The sequence below is a fragment of the Camelina sativa genome, chromosome 10 (genome assembly GCF_030686135.1).
Source record: "Camelina sativa cultivar CO46 ecotype springtype chromosome 10, ASM3068613v1".
Lineage (NCBI taxonomy): Eukaryota > Viridiplantae > Streptophyta > Magnoliopsida > Brassicales > Brassicaceae > Camelina > Camelina sativa.
Window position 1 is genome coordinate 5,305,150 of NC_141889.1, and position 16,560 is coordinate 5,321,709.

The following is a 16,560-nucleotide window of genomic DNA, read 5'->3' on the forward strand; positions in this document are numbered from 1 at the left end:
TTAGATCGAAGGAAATTTAATTACCTATTTAGTTTCCGTGCAAAGCGGGAAATCGATGCATGAACCACGACACTAGTAATTTCATTAATGACTGACTCGAACTAAAGTGGGATTTAATTATGTGTTCTGTTTATTAGGTTTAATCACCTAATTAATTAGTTTCAACCCACCAAAAACACAGAGAGATCACATGTATTTGAGAAATGAGAATCATCCTTAAAATTATGTTTAGACAATTTTAGTTACTTACAAATTCCCATTAATCGCAACAACATATATACATTATACCGGACTTGACCTGATGAGTGGTAAAAAAATTATAATAGAATGAAGCTCTGATGCGATTATGTGTATAGTAGCTGTGATGTGATTATGTGTATAGTAGCTAGCTGTGATGACCTATGTTCGTGAGCTTTCATATTTTGCTCTACTCTAGATTTGTTGCGTAGTTCATTATTAAGAGACTTGTCAATTGACCATAATAATTACTACAAGAGTTTTGCTTATGATTTTGTTTCTGTTTTCAATTCCTACAACACTGAAAGTTAATTCATGTGTATTATTCCCACAAAACTAAATAATCAGATCAGTTATTTGTAAAGTTTTTCCTTTGCACTTCCAGAATTTTCTAAATAGAAAGATGACTTATGTCGCATGTTTTTTTTTTTTCTTTTTTTTGTTTCTATTCCTTTATCACCTATAAGAGGGTTTTCATGATGTTTCAACAAGGCCGTAGTAGAGAACTAGAATCCGCAACTCTGAAAATGATCCCTAACGTCAAAGTTTGATCCAAACTACTGTCCAAAACATGCTTGTTCAATACCAATATGGTCTAAAGAGAGCTTCTCTGATACATGAAAAGTAAAAGAGCAGGGCCAAACTACAGAAAGATGGTAAAACTGAAATCAAAATATTTTTGGCTTAAATAGTATCAGAAAAGTGTACACAATATAGATGTTAACTATTCAAAAAGAGGAAAAACATAGACTTGTACAAAAAAAATCAAAGAACCCACCCCCAAAAAAGTTAATTGTTTAAAGTATATAGAAAAAAAAAGAAAAAAAAAAAGGAAACAAAAGGCCACATCTTCCTCTGTTTACACAAAACGCCCAGAACAAACAAGTGGAGGAGGTAACAAAAAAAAACACGCACAACACCCTTTGATTCGCTTTGGGTCTTCAGGAGAGGGCTCTTCTCATTTCTAATGATCTATCTCTGTCCTAAACTCTAATCTTTTTTTTTTTTTCCTAAATTTAGAACTGTTGAGAGATACATCTTCGATGAGAAGCCGTTGAGCGTTTCGTAGGTTGTTTTGTTTCTAGTTTCCAAACAGAGCCTATATCTTGTGCGATCCTAACCGCATCCATTGACGCACCTGAGAGCCCTTTCTTCGTAAACCCAACTGCATACAATCCTGTCCTTCCTTTCCAACCGTTGTTGTCAGATACTGTTTTTGGGAAACCATTCTTTGCAAAGAACTCACACTCTTGTAGCCAATATGGGACGTTACTGCGATAACCAGTAGCGAGGACGACTGAGTCCACGTCTAGTTGTTCTCCGTTGACAAGTTCGACTTGGTTTCCGTTAAACCTTTTGATCCCTGGAACCACATCGATCTTTCCTGATTTGATCTTCTCCATAGCTCCGATGTCAAGAACGGGTGTTTTGCCTTTCACGCTCTTTAGCTCCATCGGACCCATCTCGGGTCGTTTCAACCCGTACTTTTCGATGTTTCCAAGCACCATCCAGCTCAAAACCAATAGTATCTTGTCCACAAGCCATAGAGGAAGCCATCTTAACATCTTCATTGCAAGCTCGAACGTGGATTTACCCATTACTTCCCTCGGCATCACGTGAAGGGAGCTTCTCACGACCATGGAAGGCTTAGCGAAATGGTTTGCGAGGTCAAGAGACACTTCCATGCCGGAGTTTCCACAACCGACGACCAGAACTTTTTTCCCGGCGAACTTCTCGCCGGACTTGTAGTCACAAGCGTGAATCACCTCGCCGGAAAACTCGGAAAGTCCCTCAATCTCGGGCATCACTCTCTCCGCATTCTCTCCCGTGGCCACCACGAGCCACCGGCAAATATACTCGACCTCCGTCCGAGTCCACTCGGTGTTCGACACGGTCTTGACTCGCCACAACCCACTGGTCTCATCGAACCGAGCGGTCTGCACACACTCGTTGAACTTAGGGTTGATCTCGAACCGGGCTGCGTAGGACTCAAGGTAGTCGATGAACTGACGCTTCGTCGGGTACTCAGGGAAGTCCTCCGGGAAGGGCATTTTCGGTAATTGACAAAACTGCTTGGGAAGGTGAAGCTTGAGACGATCGTAAGTACGTTTTTGCCATAGAGAAGCAATACAGTCTGCTCTCTCGAGAACAACGAAAGGAACGTTTTGTTCACGTAAACAAGCCGCTGTGGCTAAACCCGACGGTCCTGCTCCGACGATGACTGGTCCATTGACCCAAATACACCGGTTAGGTGTTGAATCTTGATGATCATGATCCGTCAAACGAAACATACTCTCCATTTCTTTTTATATACGTTTCTTTAACCAGTTTTAAAGTTAGAGAAAGTTTTTGTAAAAAGAAGAGAAGGAGAGAGATAGAATCAATAGAGGTAATTGGAAATGGTTATGAATTTGGAATGAAGATAGTGTTTGAAGGTTATGGTGCTTATATAGAAGAATAGATCATCCCATGTGGCGTTGAATATTTTTCCACTCGACGATATTTATTTTTTAATATATATTATAGTAATATATAATCATGAGCTTCTGATATTTGTTTTTTTTATAATAATAACAGAGTATTTGTGAGTATGATTGCTTATAGTTGTGATTAATTTATTTAAGAAAAGCTAATGGGTGTGTGTGTGACGGTTGAGCACTTGTAATAAACAGTGGTATTGCTTGACGACGAAGTAATTCTATTTTTTTTTTCCTTTTGGTGGTATTGGGAACTACAAATTTCTACCGACCATTTGGTGTGTGTTACTACTACTGTATTACTTTTAATTACGTCTTTTAATTAGTAAAAATAAATAGTAATAAAACATTATTGGTTAAATAACTTAATACTATTATTATAAGAGAGAATGAATGTGGAAGTGATGGAATTAGGGAGCAACGATGGTGACTGTTGAGAGAGAAGTGATTCTTCCAAGGAGGATGAAGCCACGTAGGTGAGAAGATGATGACGTGGACTGGTCAAGCCACGTGGAGAGGATGAGGGAGCCAAAGCTGTGTTTTTTTTTTTTTTTTTTTTCTTCATTGTGTGGAACCAAATGAATAAATCCACATCAACCCCATTCCCTTCAATTAGAGAGCTTCTTCTCCACTATTTTTATTATTTTTGGTCCCGCCATCTCCACATTTTTCCAATTTTTTTTGTAATAAAACTATGATAAATTTTAGGTACGGAAAATGTAATTTTACTAACAACATATATATCCTTATATTATTATATTAAAGACAAATCTCACATTTTTATTTTAGTTAGATCAATAACCAACTAAAATCTTCTACACTGATATTTTTATTACAAGTTATTGATCTATTGCTCTCAGCCTCTCACTATTGACTATCACCTCCGTCTATAAAACACTGATTTTCTAGTTCCACAAAAACTGTTTTTTAAATTAATTAATAATAATTTGTAAACTTCAAAAGTAATCACTTTATAGATTGTTTTTAATTTGTAATTAATAATCCGTTTTAGTAAAAGAAAATAATATATTTATAATAATTAACCCATTATTTCTTAATTTGTGTGAAAATTCTTAAACATAATTTTTTTTGGAACTGAGAGTAATTTATAATAGTGGATGATCATTGTGGACACTTTCAAATGAAATAAGAAAAAAAAGTATTAAATTTTTGCTTCTTGTTTACTCCAAATCTCAACCTAAAGAAGTATCAAATTTACTTTTAATGTAGTGTTTTCATATTAAATTTTAAATTAGGCAATAGAGCCCATCAAAATTAAATACCCTCTTTGTCTCGTAAAGATTGATGTTTTGGAATATCTTTTTGTCCCACAAAGATTGATGTTTTGTAAACTTCAAGAAATAATTATTAAAAATATTTAAAATTTTGAATTGTTATTGGTTTAAAATTAAATAATATCTCTTTAATCAAAGAAAAAAAATATATTTAAACTCAGTAATCATTGTTTTCTTAAAATGTGTAAAAACTTCTAAACTTAAAATGTGTATATGATTAAGGAAGCCTTTTATTAGCTTTAATAAAGTTGGAAATTACACGATTTTAGCTTTTGTAACTAAAGCTATGCTAGCCAACTGATGGTGACTAACTCAAGCTAGAATCGTAAAGATTTTTTTTCCTCTTCATTGGTACTTGTAATCGCAATTGTAAAGTGCATTTTCTTGAAAGTAATCAAGCAAAAGCGACTCATATTGGTGGCTGGCTATGAGTTAAGTTTTTGAGTTTGTCAAAAGAAACTTTCTATATTATAATAGAAAATCAGAGGATCCCACCAAAACCCACTAGAAGGATTGTGGGAAGAACAAACCTAAAATTAGAGATGTAAAGCCATGTGCATGGAACCTTGGTTTCCATGGAGTTTTCTCTTCTTTTCATGTCATCACATTTTGGAAGCTTTGAGTTTGGCATATCCACATATACACACTCACCAATATCTATGCTCTATGTGTATGTATATGTTTAAATAATAAACGAAAAGATATACACTCATTAAACGTTATTAGCTTAACCGGTTGAAATTGTTTTCGGATCGGACTTGAAATCTCGTTTGGAGAAGAGATTCATATATTCTTTATAAACTCATCATGGTATTAAAAAATGCATATGCATTCACCTTTTTCATATAGAATATTAGGGTAATCACTTTAGGATATGGGTTGGGTTACTAGAAAAGCTTATTAGGTATGAATCAATGTATTATCATCGTGCATTGAGTCACGACCACTTATAGTTATTAACCTTTTTTTTTTTCTAATCACGATAAACGAAATGTACCAAACTCTTTATTATAATTGTTAATTACAATATCATTGTATTATAAATTTAAAGTCGATAGTAACCATAGATTCAGAAAGCTTTAATTATTAGTGTGATAGAGAGAGCGAAAGATTGGTCGATCAATTCTCTCACGAATGTCGATCCCTTTATTGTACGAGTTTTTTTCTTTTTTTTTTTTGCTTTTGTATACTTATTTTTGGTTTTTGTCGTTGTTTGTAATGAATTCGTTATTTCACAGGCCAGCTACTATCTTTTTATTTTATATGCCAATTTGATTAATCCGAGGACATGTTCTATTTTAGTTTAGAGAAAATAAAGTTAAAAACACTAGCTAATATTAAAAAGACTCTATATACTGTATATGTACTAACATATTCAAGCTGTAAAAAAAAGGACAACTATTCATAATAACAATACTAAAATAATTTTAGCGAACGTATATATATATATATATATGTTTAATCAAATACGTGAGAAATACTCAAATTCGCAAATAAATAAATCTGGTAGATGTTTGTTTCGTAGTTTGTTTGTAAAATTATTTGATAAACGTGAAATACTTGAGTCCGCGTAGTAATTGTCGTCTATGCATGCATGATTTTAAGCTATATATATATATATATATATATATATATATATATATATATATATATTACATCTTACAATTTCTCTCTTTTACTAGACTATTACCGTTGCGCAAATAAAGATAATATAACAAGGTTGTATTCTTGCATTTCAACTCGGTATGTAAATGCATGCATTGGTCATGAACAGAACAAAAACTCAAACTTTTGTTTTTCTACTCGAAACAGTCTTCTTTTTTTTATAACTCACCATAAATCCCCAAACTTATATAAGGGTTCGATACTAATATCAGGAGGAAGTACAGCCCACACATAAATCTTTTCTTTGGGTATTTAAATAGACGGTAAGCAAGAGCCCATATCGATATATCAATATGACCACATAGTAAATGAATAGCAATTACGCATTTAAGAAAAATTGATCTCTGGCTTGAACTAACATGACAATTCTTTCTAACCAGATGGAACCATTAGCCCACCACTATGTAGTTTACTCGAAACAGTTTCTAATAAAATTAGCAACAAATGACTAATATATAGGTGATAGGTATATATTACAAAGGTTAAAAGAATTAACTAAAATTATTTAGAAATATATCAAAGTATTAGCATAAATAAATATGAAAACGATAATCAATTATATGGATAGTCACGCGTAAAGAAAAAAAGAGAGATGAAATCATTGGGATACGAAAACGAATCGTTTCATCACAATTAGGCGTAAAGTGAATATGCAGCTCATTCGCCGCAGAAAGTTTTTAATTTAACTTAATTTTTTTTTAATCATAAGAACATACTATACAATTATTAGACATTTCTCATCGCTTCCTACAAAGCTACAAATGGCGGTGCACTCTATCTCAAAAGTATTAGTACTATATTATGGTATAACCTTTACTGTTGGTACGTATTAATTAAGTTATTCAAGAATTACACTATACCTTTGTGAAGTTGTTTTTTATTTCATGTTTTATTTGATATTTACAACAAAACTGATCAGATAATAAACTGAAAGTAACATTTTTTCATAACAAAATCTCAAAATTTATGATTTCATTAAAGTTAATTAGTCACATATTATCGAGGTCAAGTCTAAAAGTGTCGATGTATTAAAGTTATTAGTTAATTAAAGTTAATTATTCACCACTTCTTTAAACTCATATAATACATGTGGTTGATTAAAACAAAACATAAATAATCACATAATGTCCTTTGTAATTATAGTTTTTAGTTAAAGAATTGTGATCTTATCTTTTATTTAATCATTGTGATTTTGTAGTCTGCTGGATGGTGTTTATAGTTTAGTGTGTCAATCTGTATTTTATTTTTCCATACTGCTTCTGACCAACCATTAGTATTAAAGAGAATATATGTACTACTACTGCTTATAAAATACACGTATAGTAAAACAGATATAAAAATGGGTATTTCACTACCAATGCACAAAAATTAATTTAGGATTACGCTCAGAGCATAATTGTAAAGGGAGGGGCCATTCTCGAGATTAGAACAGCTTTTCCCGATTTAATAATTGATTTTGCAACGATAAAAGGACTCTCTTTTTACTTAATTTATCTATATACGTTTGCTTTAAAGCAATTAGCAACTATATATATGCTCATTAGACCGCATTAAGTAGGTTCCATAGAATCATCTTCGCAATCCGATGATTTTGATTGGTCACATGTATAGTATACTACTAGTATAGAACAACTGAGTAACATAAAAGAATTCACCTTTGCGGAAAAAAAACAGAAAAAAAAAAAACTTACTAGTGTTCACTACGCCATTGAGTAATTGTAATCACAAGATTTTCAAAATTCCAATGTCTTTTTTGTTTTTTTTGCCAGGTGTAAAGGGATAATAATAAAATGAGCTCTTAAATGATAAAATAAGGGAATTTTGTTAGAAATGTCATTTTGAGAATTAAAGTTGTGAGAAATGCCATTTTTATTATTTCCTTTTCAATTATGATATTTGCTGTTTTTATGTCATACGATCAAAATAATATAATACTCCTTAAATTAATGAAGGAAAGAAAATAAAAAAAAACCATTAATTTTTGGGCAAACATTTATTTCTTTAATTATCATTGTTTATACACATCTAGATATAAAAGAGATTGAAGTTGGTGGAGTTCTCCAGGTCAGTAATATGGTTGTCTTCCGAGAATTCATCAATTTCAAGTCTGCGCAATAGACAACAAATGTGTTAGTTTGATGGACTTAATATTTTTTTAAATAAATTGGTCATCTAGAAATTAATAGACAAGATGAGTTGGAAAGATAATAGTAAGCCTATTGTAGTCCACCAACAGAGACATACCTTCTCTGTGTATCATTGTTGTCCTCCGAGAGTTCACCAATGTTAGGCTGAATGTCTTCGGACCTGTGCGATGGACAAAACACATGTGAGTTTGATGGACTTAAGATATTAAAATAAAATTTGGTCCATCAGGAACTTAATAGACAACATGGTTGGATAGAAAAAAAAAGTAAGTGGTCCATAAATGAAAATCTAGTGGACAAAACAAAGATAAAGCTGGTCCATATAGGCATACCTTCAATGTGTAGTAACATTGTTGTCCTCCGGGAGTTCTCAAATGTCAATATGAACGTCTTCAGACCTGTGAGATAGATAACATACATGTTAGTGTGTTGGACTTAATATTCTAAACTAAAAAGTGGTCCACCAGGAACTTAACAGACAACATGGTTGGATAGGAAAAAAAAAGCAAGCGTATTATGGTCTAGAAATGAAAATGCCGTGGACTAAACCAAATATAAGACTTGTCCAAAGAGACATACCTTTTTTGTGTAGTAACATTGTTGTCCTTCAGGAGTTCACCAATGTCATCCTGAACGTTTTTAGACTTGTGTGATAGACAACAAATATGTTAGTGTGATGGACTTAATGTTATTTACTATAAAAATATTGGTCTATCAGGAAATTAATAGACAACATCGTTGAATAGACAAAAGTAAGCATACTTTGGATCAAAAAGATAAAAACTAGTCTATAGAGATACCTTCTTTTGTCAATCATATTGTTATCCTCCGTGAATTCTCCAATGTCAAACTACCAATTGCAATAAACTTCATATGTCAGCAAAAGCGGATCTGGTCTAATATAAGGACAAGTTTTGTCCGTCAGAAAAACGGGTCTGGTCCACTAAATAGGATGAAGGAAAAGTTTGTCGTGGACAAACCTGGCTAGGCGTTGGATCTGGTCCTTCGAAGTTCCAACCTAGCAGCATGTGTTCAACGTTGCATCAGATCTCATCGTGAGTTCTATGAGTTTGTCAACATCTCCTTTGATGGCCTTGTTGCTGCAAAAACCAATCTTCGGAGGTTTTTCTTGATTTCTCTGGCGCTTCCTTCAAATCTTCAACTCCTTTATTATAAGGTTACAGCTTTAACAGCTCTTTTTGGTATGTTCGACGGAATTTTGTAGAAGAAAGAGAGGAGAGAGAGATGGGAGAGAAGAACTAACGATATGAGAAGATAGAGAATAAAATGAAAAGAAAAAATAAAAGAAAGTGGGATAAGATTAGGTTTTTGCAATTGAGAGGGTGGGAGAGAGAGGATAGTTTGGTAATTTTAAATTGAGGTTGTGGCACCCGGGAAAAGGATTTTGCAAAAATGGCATCTCTCACAAGTTTAGACACTGTTCATGGCACATCTAATAAATTTTTCATAAAATAATACTCCCTCTGTCTCATAAAGATTGATGTTTAGAAGCTTTTACACATTTTAAAAAAACAATGAATACTGAGTTTAAATATATTGTTTCCTTTAACTAAAGAGAAATTATTTAATTTTAAACCAATAACAATTCAAAATTTTAAATATTTTATATGATTACTTTTTGAAGTTTACAAAACATCAATTTTTATGAGACAGAGGGAAAATGAGACAGTGAAAATAAGAATAAGATTACTTTCTTTGTTGATTGATATTGTACAAGATAACTAGCATTCAAGGAGAAGAAATAAGAATTACAACATGTCACATGAAATTAAAAACCTTCAAAAGAATATGAAAATATTAATAATCATATAGAAAGGAACAAGAGATCTTGAAGAATCTATAGGAGCCAAATAATAATATTTATTAATCCATTTTATTACATTTCATATTCTCATTATATACAAAAAATGATTGGCATATTAGAACTCCATAGATTTTCCAAGATCTTGTGAAACTAACTCCCTCATACATAACTCAGAAGTCAGATCTGACTAGCAATATACCTAATATGCAGATACACACACACTATACAATTAGTGGTTTAAATAATGGACAAAACGTCATAAACTTCAAATTCGAATATATGGTCGCGTTATTTTGGACTGTTCTCTAGATCGTAATACATATATGGATTTTATTTATACAATTATATAGTTTTGTTGAGAGAGTTTGAAGACCGGAAATCTTGATAAAGATTATAGGCACCAAAACCTTAGCAACATTATAACACATTTTAATGAATCCGATTGGTACCACGTTTCAAAATGTTATCGCTTCTATTTATTATGTGTCACGTAGAAGGAGCAGATCTCAGCAGGTGATTGATTTGAAACATTTGACAGCTTAATTGGTCTGAAAGTTTTGATCTTTAGTGAACTGTTAGAGATTATTATAGTTGATATCTTTGTTAGATAAGTCTCAAGCGTCTGGTTATATATGAGAATTTGTGCTGATCAAAATAGCTATCAAAGTAATTAAAAAAAACTATATTCTTATAATAAAAATAAATACTAATTCGTAACGACGGGTATCAAGGTTTCCACCAAACAAATCTTTTAAACTTGACTAGGGGTGTTCATACTTCATTATGAACCAAAACATATGGTGTTTTCCTTTATTTTTGTTCTTTTATCTACATCATTGACCAACATATGATTAGTTGAGGTAGAGTTAAAAGACATTTAGTCTATAAAATTTTGCCCCAAAAAAAAAAAAAAAGTCTTCAACTATTTTCAAAATTTATGAAGAAAATATTACTTCAGTACATATGATATAGCAAAAAGGAATACTTAACTCGTATTACTCTGTTTCTTCTGTAAGATACAAAAAAGGTTATAATAAGTCACATAACTCACTAATGTTATTAGTACATAATTGATATGTAATCTTATAGGTGTGATATGCTCAAAGTAGTTGAAACATTTTTATAACAAAGAAAAGTAAACTAATTGAAACATATCGAGTTATTGGGTAGAACATTCAAGATATAGTGTGCGTCATACCAATATCCTCGAAGTTGTCACATGCTATAGTTTATAGAATATGAGTTTTTTTTTTAATATAGTAATTAAGAAAATCATAACAATGAAACAACCTATTTGTCACACTAATTACCACACTATTTATACAACCAAAACATACGAAAAATATTCTTGCCTACTTAGACGATTGTCAACAAGAAAATAATCACCGCATATAATTTTTTTTTGATAGAGAACCTATGGTCACACACATCAATACTAATATCGTCCGTGTTTATCTCTTTTTTTTTTCTTAATTGGAAAAACAAATCTCTGTTTTTTAATTTGACCTTCAATTGAGCGGCGGCAGATTGAAGATGAACGATTAATGCTTCTTATAAAGAACCAGGATATTATTAAGTTATACTTTAAACTTGTAAATATATATTTCCATCGAATGTCTGAAACTACATCGACCATTGCAAACGATTAGTAATCAATATAGATTAAATAAAGTTAAACCCTGTAAATACAGTATTTGATACCGTGACAGGGCCATTGCACCTGGCGCAACCTAAGGTTTTTCATGTGGCACCCCAGGTTTGTATTTTATTAGACTTTGGGTTTTCATATTATTAAATTTCCTCCAATATATAAATGGTACTCACTAAGTCACTATGTAATTATATTTCAGTTGTTAACCAAAAAAAAAAAAAAAGTATATTCAGTTCAAAATATTTTAAAAGAACTAGAAACTAGGTACCGCCCAACTTCGAATGAAGAGACTCAATCCCCAAGGATTTGTGGTCCCGATTTTTATCATGTTTAGCTGTAAACCGGAATTAAAGTAGTTAAACCGTCAGTTGGACGAAAGCTATATGTATATCTTATTTGATTTCTTTTAAAAATTCAAATAATGAATCGAACAGACTGATCAAATATGTATCGTCTAATCATTTATGAAAAAGGTAGTATATATATTTATGATACCTTCGAAATTGCAAAACATTAATCTTCAGTACATCATTTTTATTTATGGTGTTTTATTTCGCATCTAAGTGGTTATAGTTTTTTTAGTATTGTTTTTCAGAAAAAGACGACGATATAGCAACATTTTGATTGAATCTATATATATATATATATATATTTTGATAAGTTTCAAAAGGTTCGAAACTAATAATAAAGGCCATGAAGATATAGGAGTTTATTTATGTCCCTTTATACTTAGATGTTAATATCCGTGCCAAACTGCCACATATATTTTATGGTGGATCATTTCATATAATAATGTCTTAAAACTAATAGGATTTTTGATGAAAGCAAGAAAGATAAGAACGTAATGTGATTTACATTATAGATTAATTAAAAATTTAGAAACATGTGGTTAGACTTAATGAGACGTGGTGGATGGTGATTAACTTCAGGTCCATGGAAGAGTTTTCTTGCATGGTACATGACTTATATCCACAATTCCACATGCTGTGCTCATATAATTATATAAACATTATGTATGTATATATGCTAATATATTTATATATAACAGCGTGGCGAAATGGGTATCAGCCATGTTCTTTACTCCCACATTATGGTAACCAACTAATGAATATAAAGATATTTTTTAATTTACCACCCTGCATGCAGATTATTTAAGAGTTTGTTTTTGACCATCTTTCGGCTGTATGTTCTCTTACTATCCAATTTTGTTCTGGGTCGACAACTTTGTTTGTAATTTATATTTTAGAATTAAAGTTATAATAAATATATTGATCCAAGTTCTAAATTAGCATTTGCTAAATATATTCGGCTATTTTTTTTGTTAGTATCAAACTTTTAAATACAAAAATATAGAGATAGAAATAATTCAACCATAATTTATGAAGGAGTTTAGATCAGATAAATAATTTATTTTGATGGTGCTAGCTAGTTACGATAACATGTCTCACAAATGTTATTGGTTAGAATAATTTGTTTTAAAAAATAATAAATCTACATATGATATGACTATTGCACCTTTGAAAGCAATCCGTTGTTATATCATTGAGGTTAAGCAGGTATATAGAATATTGTTTATGGTTTTAGTTTAAGTTGGACCAGCCGCCATTCATCCAATTTTCCCTATGAAGAAACTTATAACAATTTTTAATAGATTATACAAATTTGATAGAATTATTATTTCACAAGAATTTTTTTTTTCAAGATATTATTCCGTTTCAAGAAATAATGACTGAGAAAGGAATAGTCGTTACATTGTGCATTGGTTTTATAATCGTCCGAGAACACTAACAAGAGTGGATGGACATGAACCGAACGAAACCTATAAAACTCATTTAAAAAGAAAGAATTATTCATCGATTCTGTTAGTTAGAGAATCGAGATGAAGTTTGGAATGCCAAATTGTCGACGTACAAAAAGGATAATGCATGAACATTCATGAAGAGACACGTCCTTTCACCATTCGATCAACCCTTGCGATGCTCTAGGGACATTTGTTTACTTCACTAATCTCATTTTATTAGTTTTCTATTAGGAAAAATATATAGTACATATATGGCATGACTCTGAATGTGCCACATGCAAATACTTCGTATACTATACGTCCCGGGCATAACGGTATATTTCTTTTTATCGCCGTGACACTTCATATATATGCTATATATAAGTATTTAAACTATGTATGTTTGCGTTATCGTCGTAAGTTACACGATTTACGTAAGGAGTTCATCAGCAGAGAGTCAGAGACCGTCCATAACTAGACATGATATTATAATCTGATTTAACTTAAGGTCAAATTAGAGTCCATTTGCCTAAGCCCGTAAGGCCGTAACTAAAAAGTTGGACATGTGGGGATAAAATTGGACTTTCCATAACTAGCAAGTCAAATTTCTTACGCTTATTTTCTTGTTAGAAATAATGTTCATAAAGTCCTATGAGCAAAACAGTTAAATAAACAAATATTTTCAAACACCATGCAGATTAAGCATTCCAAAGATATTTTATCGTTTTGGTTGGCACAGAGAACTGACTTTACGAAATGAGAACGACTTATTAATTGGGATTAAAAGCTGCCGCAACATGTATGCATGCATGCTTTGTGACGCATGAATATTATAGAATATAGACGATAATTAACTTTTTCTTTTTTTTCTTCTTAGCAATGTTCTTTTGAGTAACACTTTAACAGTCTCAACATAATTTGGTGATAAGTATGTACTTTGGTATATATAACTTGCGAATCATGCATGATCCATTACTGCAAAATAAACATATAATTGCAATTTGCAAATAGTTTCTGAATTCTGATATACTGTGAAAATAATGACACAAGTAGTAGTGGTACTATAATTAATTGTCCGACCCATAATTGTATTATTATGTTATAGTCCATCTTTTTAAATTTCTTAACCGCCACAGCGTTGTAGTTTGACTCTATAAAGAATATTCAATGAATATGTATACATCCATAGAGTCAGATGATAAACTAAACAACAGAAGCTTAAAAGTCAACTAATATTTTTATTCATCTTAAATTTTCCTTACAATTGTTATCAAATGAACCCGCGTCTAACTAATGAAATTCCGACATGTTAAATATATCGATCAGATAATAATCCTCGCAACTTAAAAGTCAACTAATATTTATTATATTGGGAGGAGATTGGTCCAGTTGAGTCTATGAGTAATAATGAAACATTGATGATCCATATAGGAAGAAAAAACAAAAATGAAAACTTGAAATGTACCACGACCACGAGGGAGATGGTGTTTACAATGCCATATCGCAAGAAAAATTATTACAAAGATTTTCTTTAATGGTCCCTCGATCTGGTTAGAAAAAAAATCAATATGGTCCTAGAAAGATCCAAGTGGACTCTTTTTGAATAAATTCACTAGTTTAAATTGTATTCCATTACAACTGTGACGTAAATATTGTATTGAGATACAACTTTTAATACACATACGTATAAGATTTATATTTAAGGAAGCCCTTAACAAAAAAAAAAAAGTGTCATTAATCTTTCTCTATGTATTTTTATAGTTATCGAAATTTAATCAACAAAGTTTTATAAGCTATCAAAAAGAAAAAAGAGAGAGCATATATATACTAAAAAAGTTGAGATATAATAAAAAAAAAATTACATACATTAAGTTTTATTTGTCAATATAAAATATGATTGTTTTGGTTACACTTCTGATTAGAAAATGATCAAATCAAGCACAAAATACGTGGAGATGGCTCAGATGGGTTCAGTCGAAGTTAATGGAGATCCTCTGCTGCTCGAAGTAATTTATTGATAAAAAATCCAAATCTTTTTTTCTTAATTGTAAAAGACGCACCTAAGAGCTATAATAAATTAATAATTATATAATTTTGAGTGGTATCTGGTATCAATTTTATGTATAAATGTAATTGTTGTGCCAGAAATGAAGTGGAAACACGAACACATTAATTGACATTAAAAAAAAAAAATTGTTGTCTAAGGCAAAATGAGTTCCGAAACTACAAACATCATCGTATTCATGACTGCGTAAGGCACGTACTGATTATAGTGCTTATATGATATCAAATTCTGAATACTTTATTTTAATGAAACTATCGGATCCGAGATGTCCAATTTCTAAGCCTGGAGACTAATCCGCTCGATGATATAGCTAGTGTGTATATGGTATTTAAACTAGGGTAAGTTTGGACCGAGATTTGTGCGACATATCAGAAGTCCATTATATAGTACAGTTGGATATCAATGCAGTGAGAAGATATATATAAACTAGTATAAATAATAAATCTGGTAATGTGTTTAAAAATAAACAATGATACATAGTAAACCAATTATAAATCTGGTAATGTGCAAGTCTAATATTAATTTTAAATATATATAAAAAAAACTAATAACAAGTAGAAAATCTTGAAACTTAGCATATTAATACTTTTTATTGTTAAATACCTCAGGTGTTAGTTGCAACAGTCACACGTATGTGGGTAATTTGTGTCTGGTTTGTAACTTTCGTCAACGTAGTCCCAGTTTGCTACCATATCTACAAACACTCAAATTACAATACTAAATAATTTCAATCAGTTTAATGGGTACAAACATAAAAGATTTAAGACTCATGGGTAAGAAATTTCAAAACTAGACTTAACAAATTAATACGTCTCCTTTTTTCTTCATTCTGTTTCCGGAGATGTTTTCTTAGTTAAAAAAGTTTATTCCCTTTTTTCAATCTTCGTAAGTACTACTTAGCTCATTTTGTGTAAATTTTCCTTTTTTTTTTTTTGTAAACGGGTTTTGAATTTGCCATTCTTATGCTGAGAGCAAAACCCTTAAAAAAACCCAAAATTAAAGCCTCAAACCCTAAGTATATCTATATATATATTTAACGCGTTACATACCAAACCCTACATATTATTATAGACCTAAACTCGCTCATTGTTAAGAACAAAATCGAAATCAATAATATTCTGCACGGAAGAGTTTATTATCTAGATCGTCAATCGTCTCCGGCGAAAACAATGTTTCTCGGATGGGTAGTCTCAAGCTACAGCGCAGTGGCTGAAGCCATCATGGCTCTCTTCTCGTCTGGCGAAAACTCTGGCTCTCGAAATATCATGCGGGAAGAGTTTATCAAGACAATTGAAGAAGAGATAGCTTCTTGGGGGCGGAAGTGGGCAGAGCAGATCGAGAGATGTGAAAATATTCTACCTTCGAGCTGTGTGATGGAGAAACTTCAATCCTCACTCGATGAAGTAAGGAACACATCG

General features: G+C 31.6%; 1 long non-coding RNA gene and 1 pseudogene across 2 annotated transcripts; both read right to left on the minus strand.

Moving 5' to 3' along the window:
• Window positions 1-900: 900 nt before the first annotated feature.
• Window positions 901-2,655, minus strand: LOC104717321 (putative indole-3-pyruvate monooxygenase YUCCA8 pseudogene; annotated as a pseudogene). Its single transcript, XR_015568806.1, has one exon. The product of XR_015568806.1 is annotated as a putative indole-3-pyruvate monooxygenase YUCCA8 pseudogene (transcript).
• Window positions 2,656-7,637: 4,982 nt separating this feature from the next.
• LOC147935824 (uncharacterized) lies at window positions 7,638-9,127 on the minus strand. Its single transcript, XR_015568156.1, has 6 exons — window positions 8,802-9,127; window positions 8,622-8,671; window positions 8,401-8,465; window positions 8,154-8,219; window positions 7,919-7,981; window positions 7,638-7,781 (listed from the first exon to the last, which is right to left on the minus strand). It is a non-coding gene; the product is annotated as an uncharacterized LOC147935824 (long non-coding RNA).
• Window positions 9,128-16,560: the final 7,433 nt, after the last annotated feature.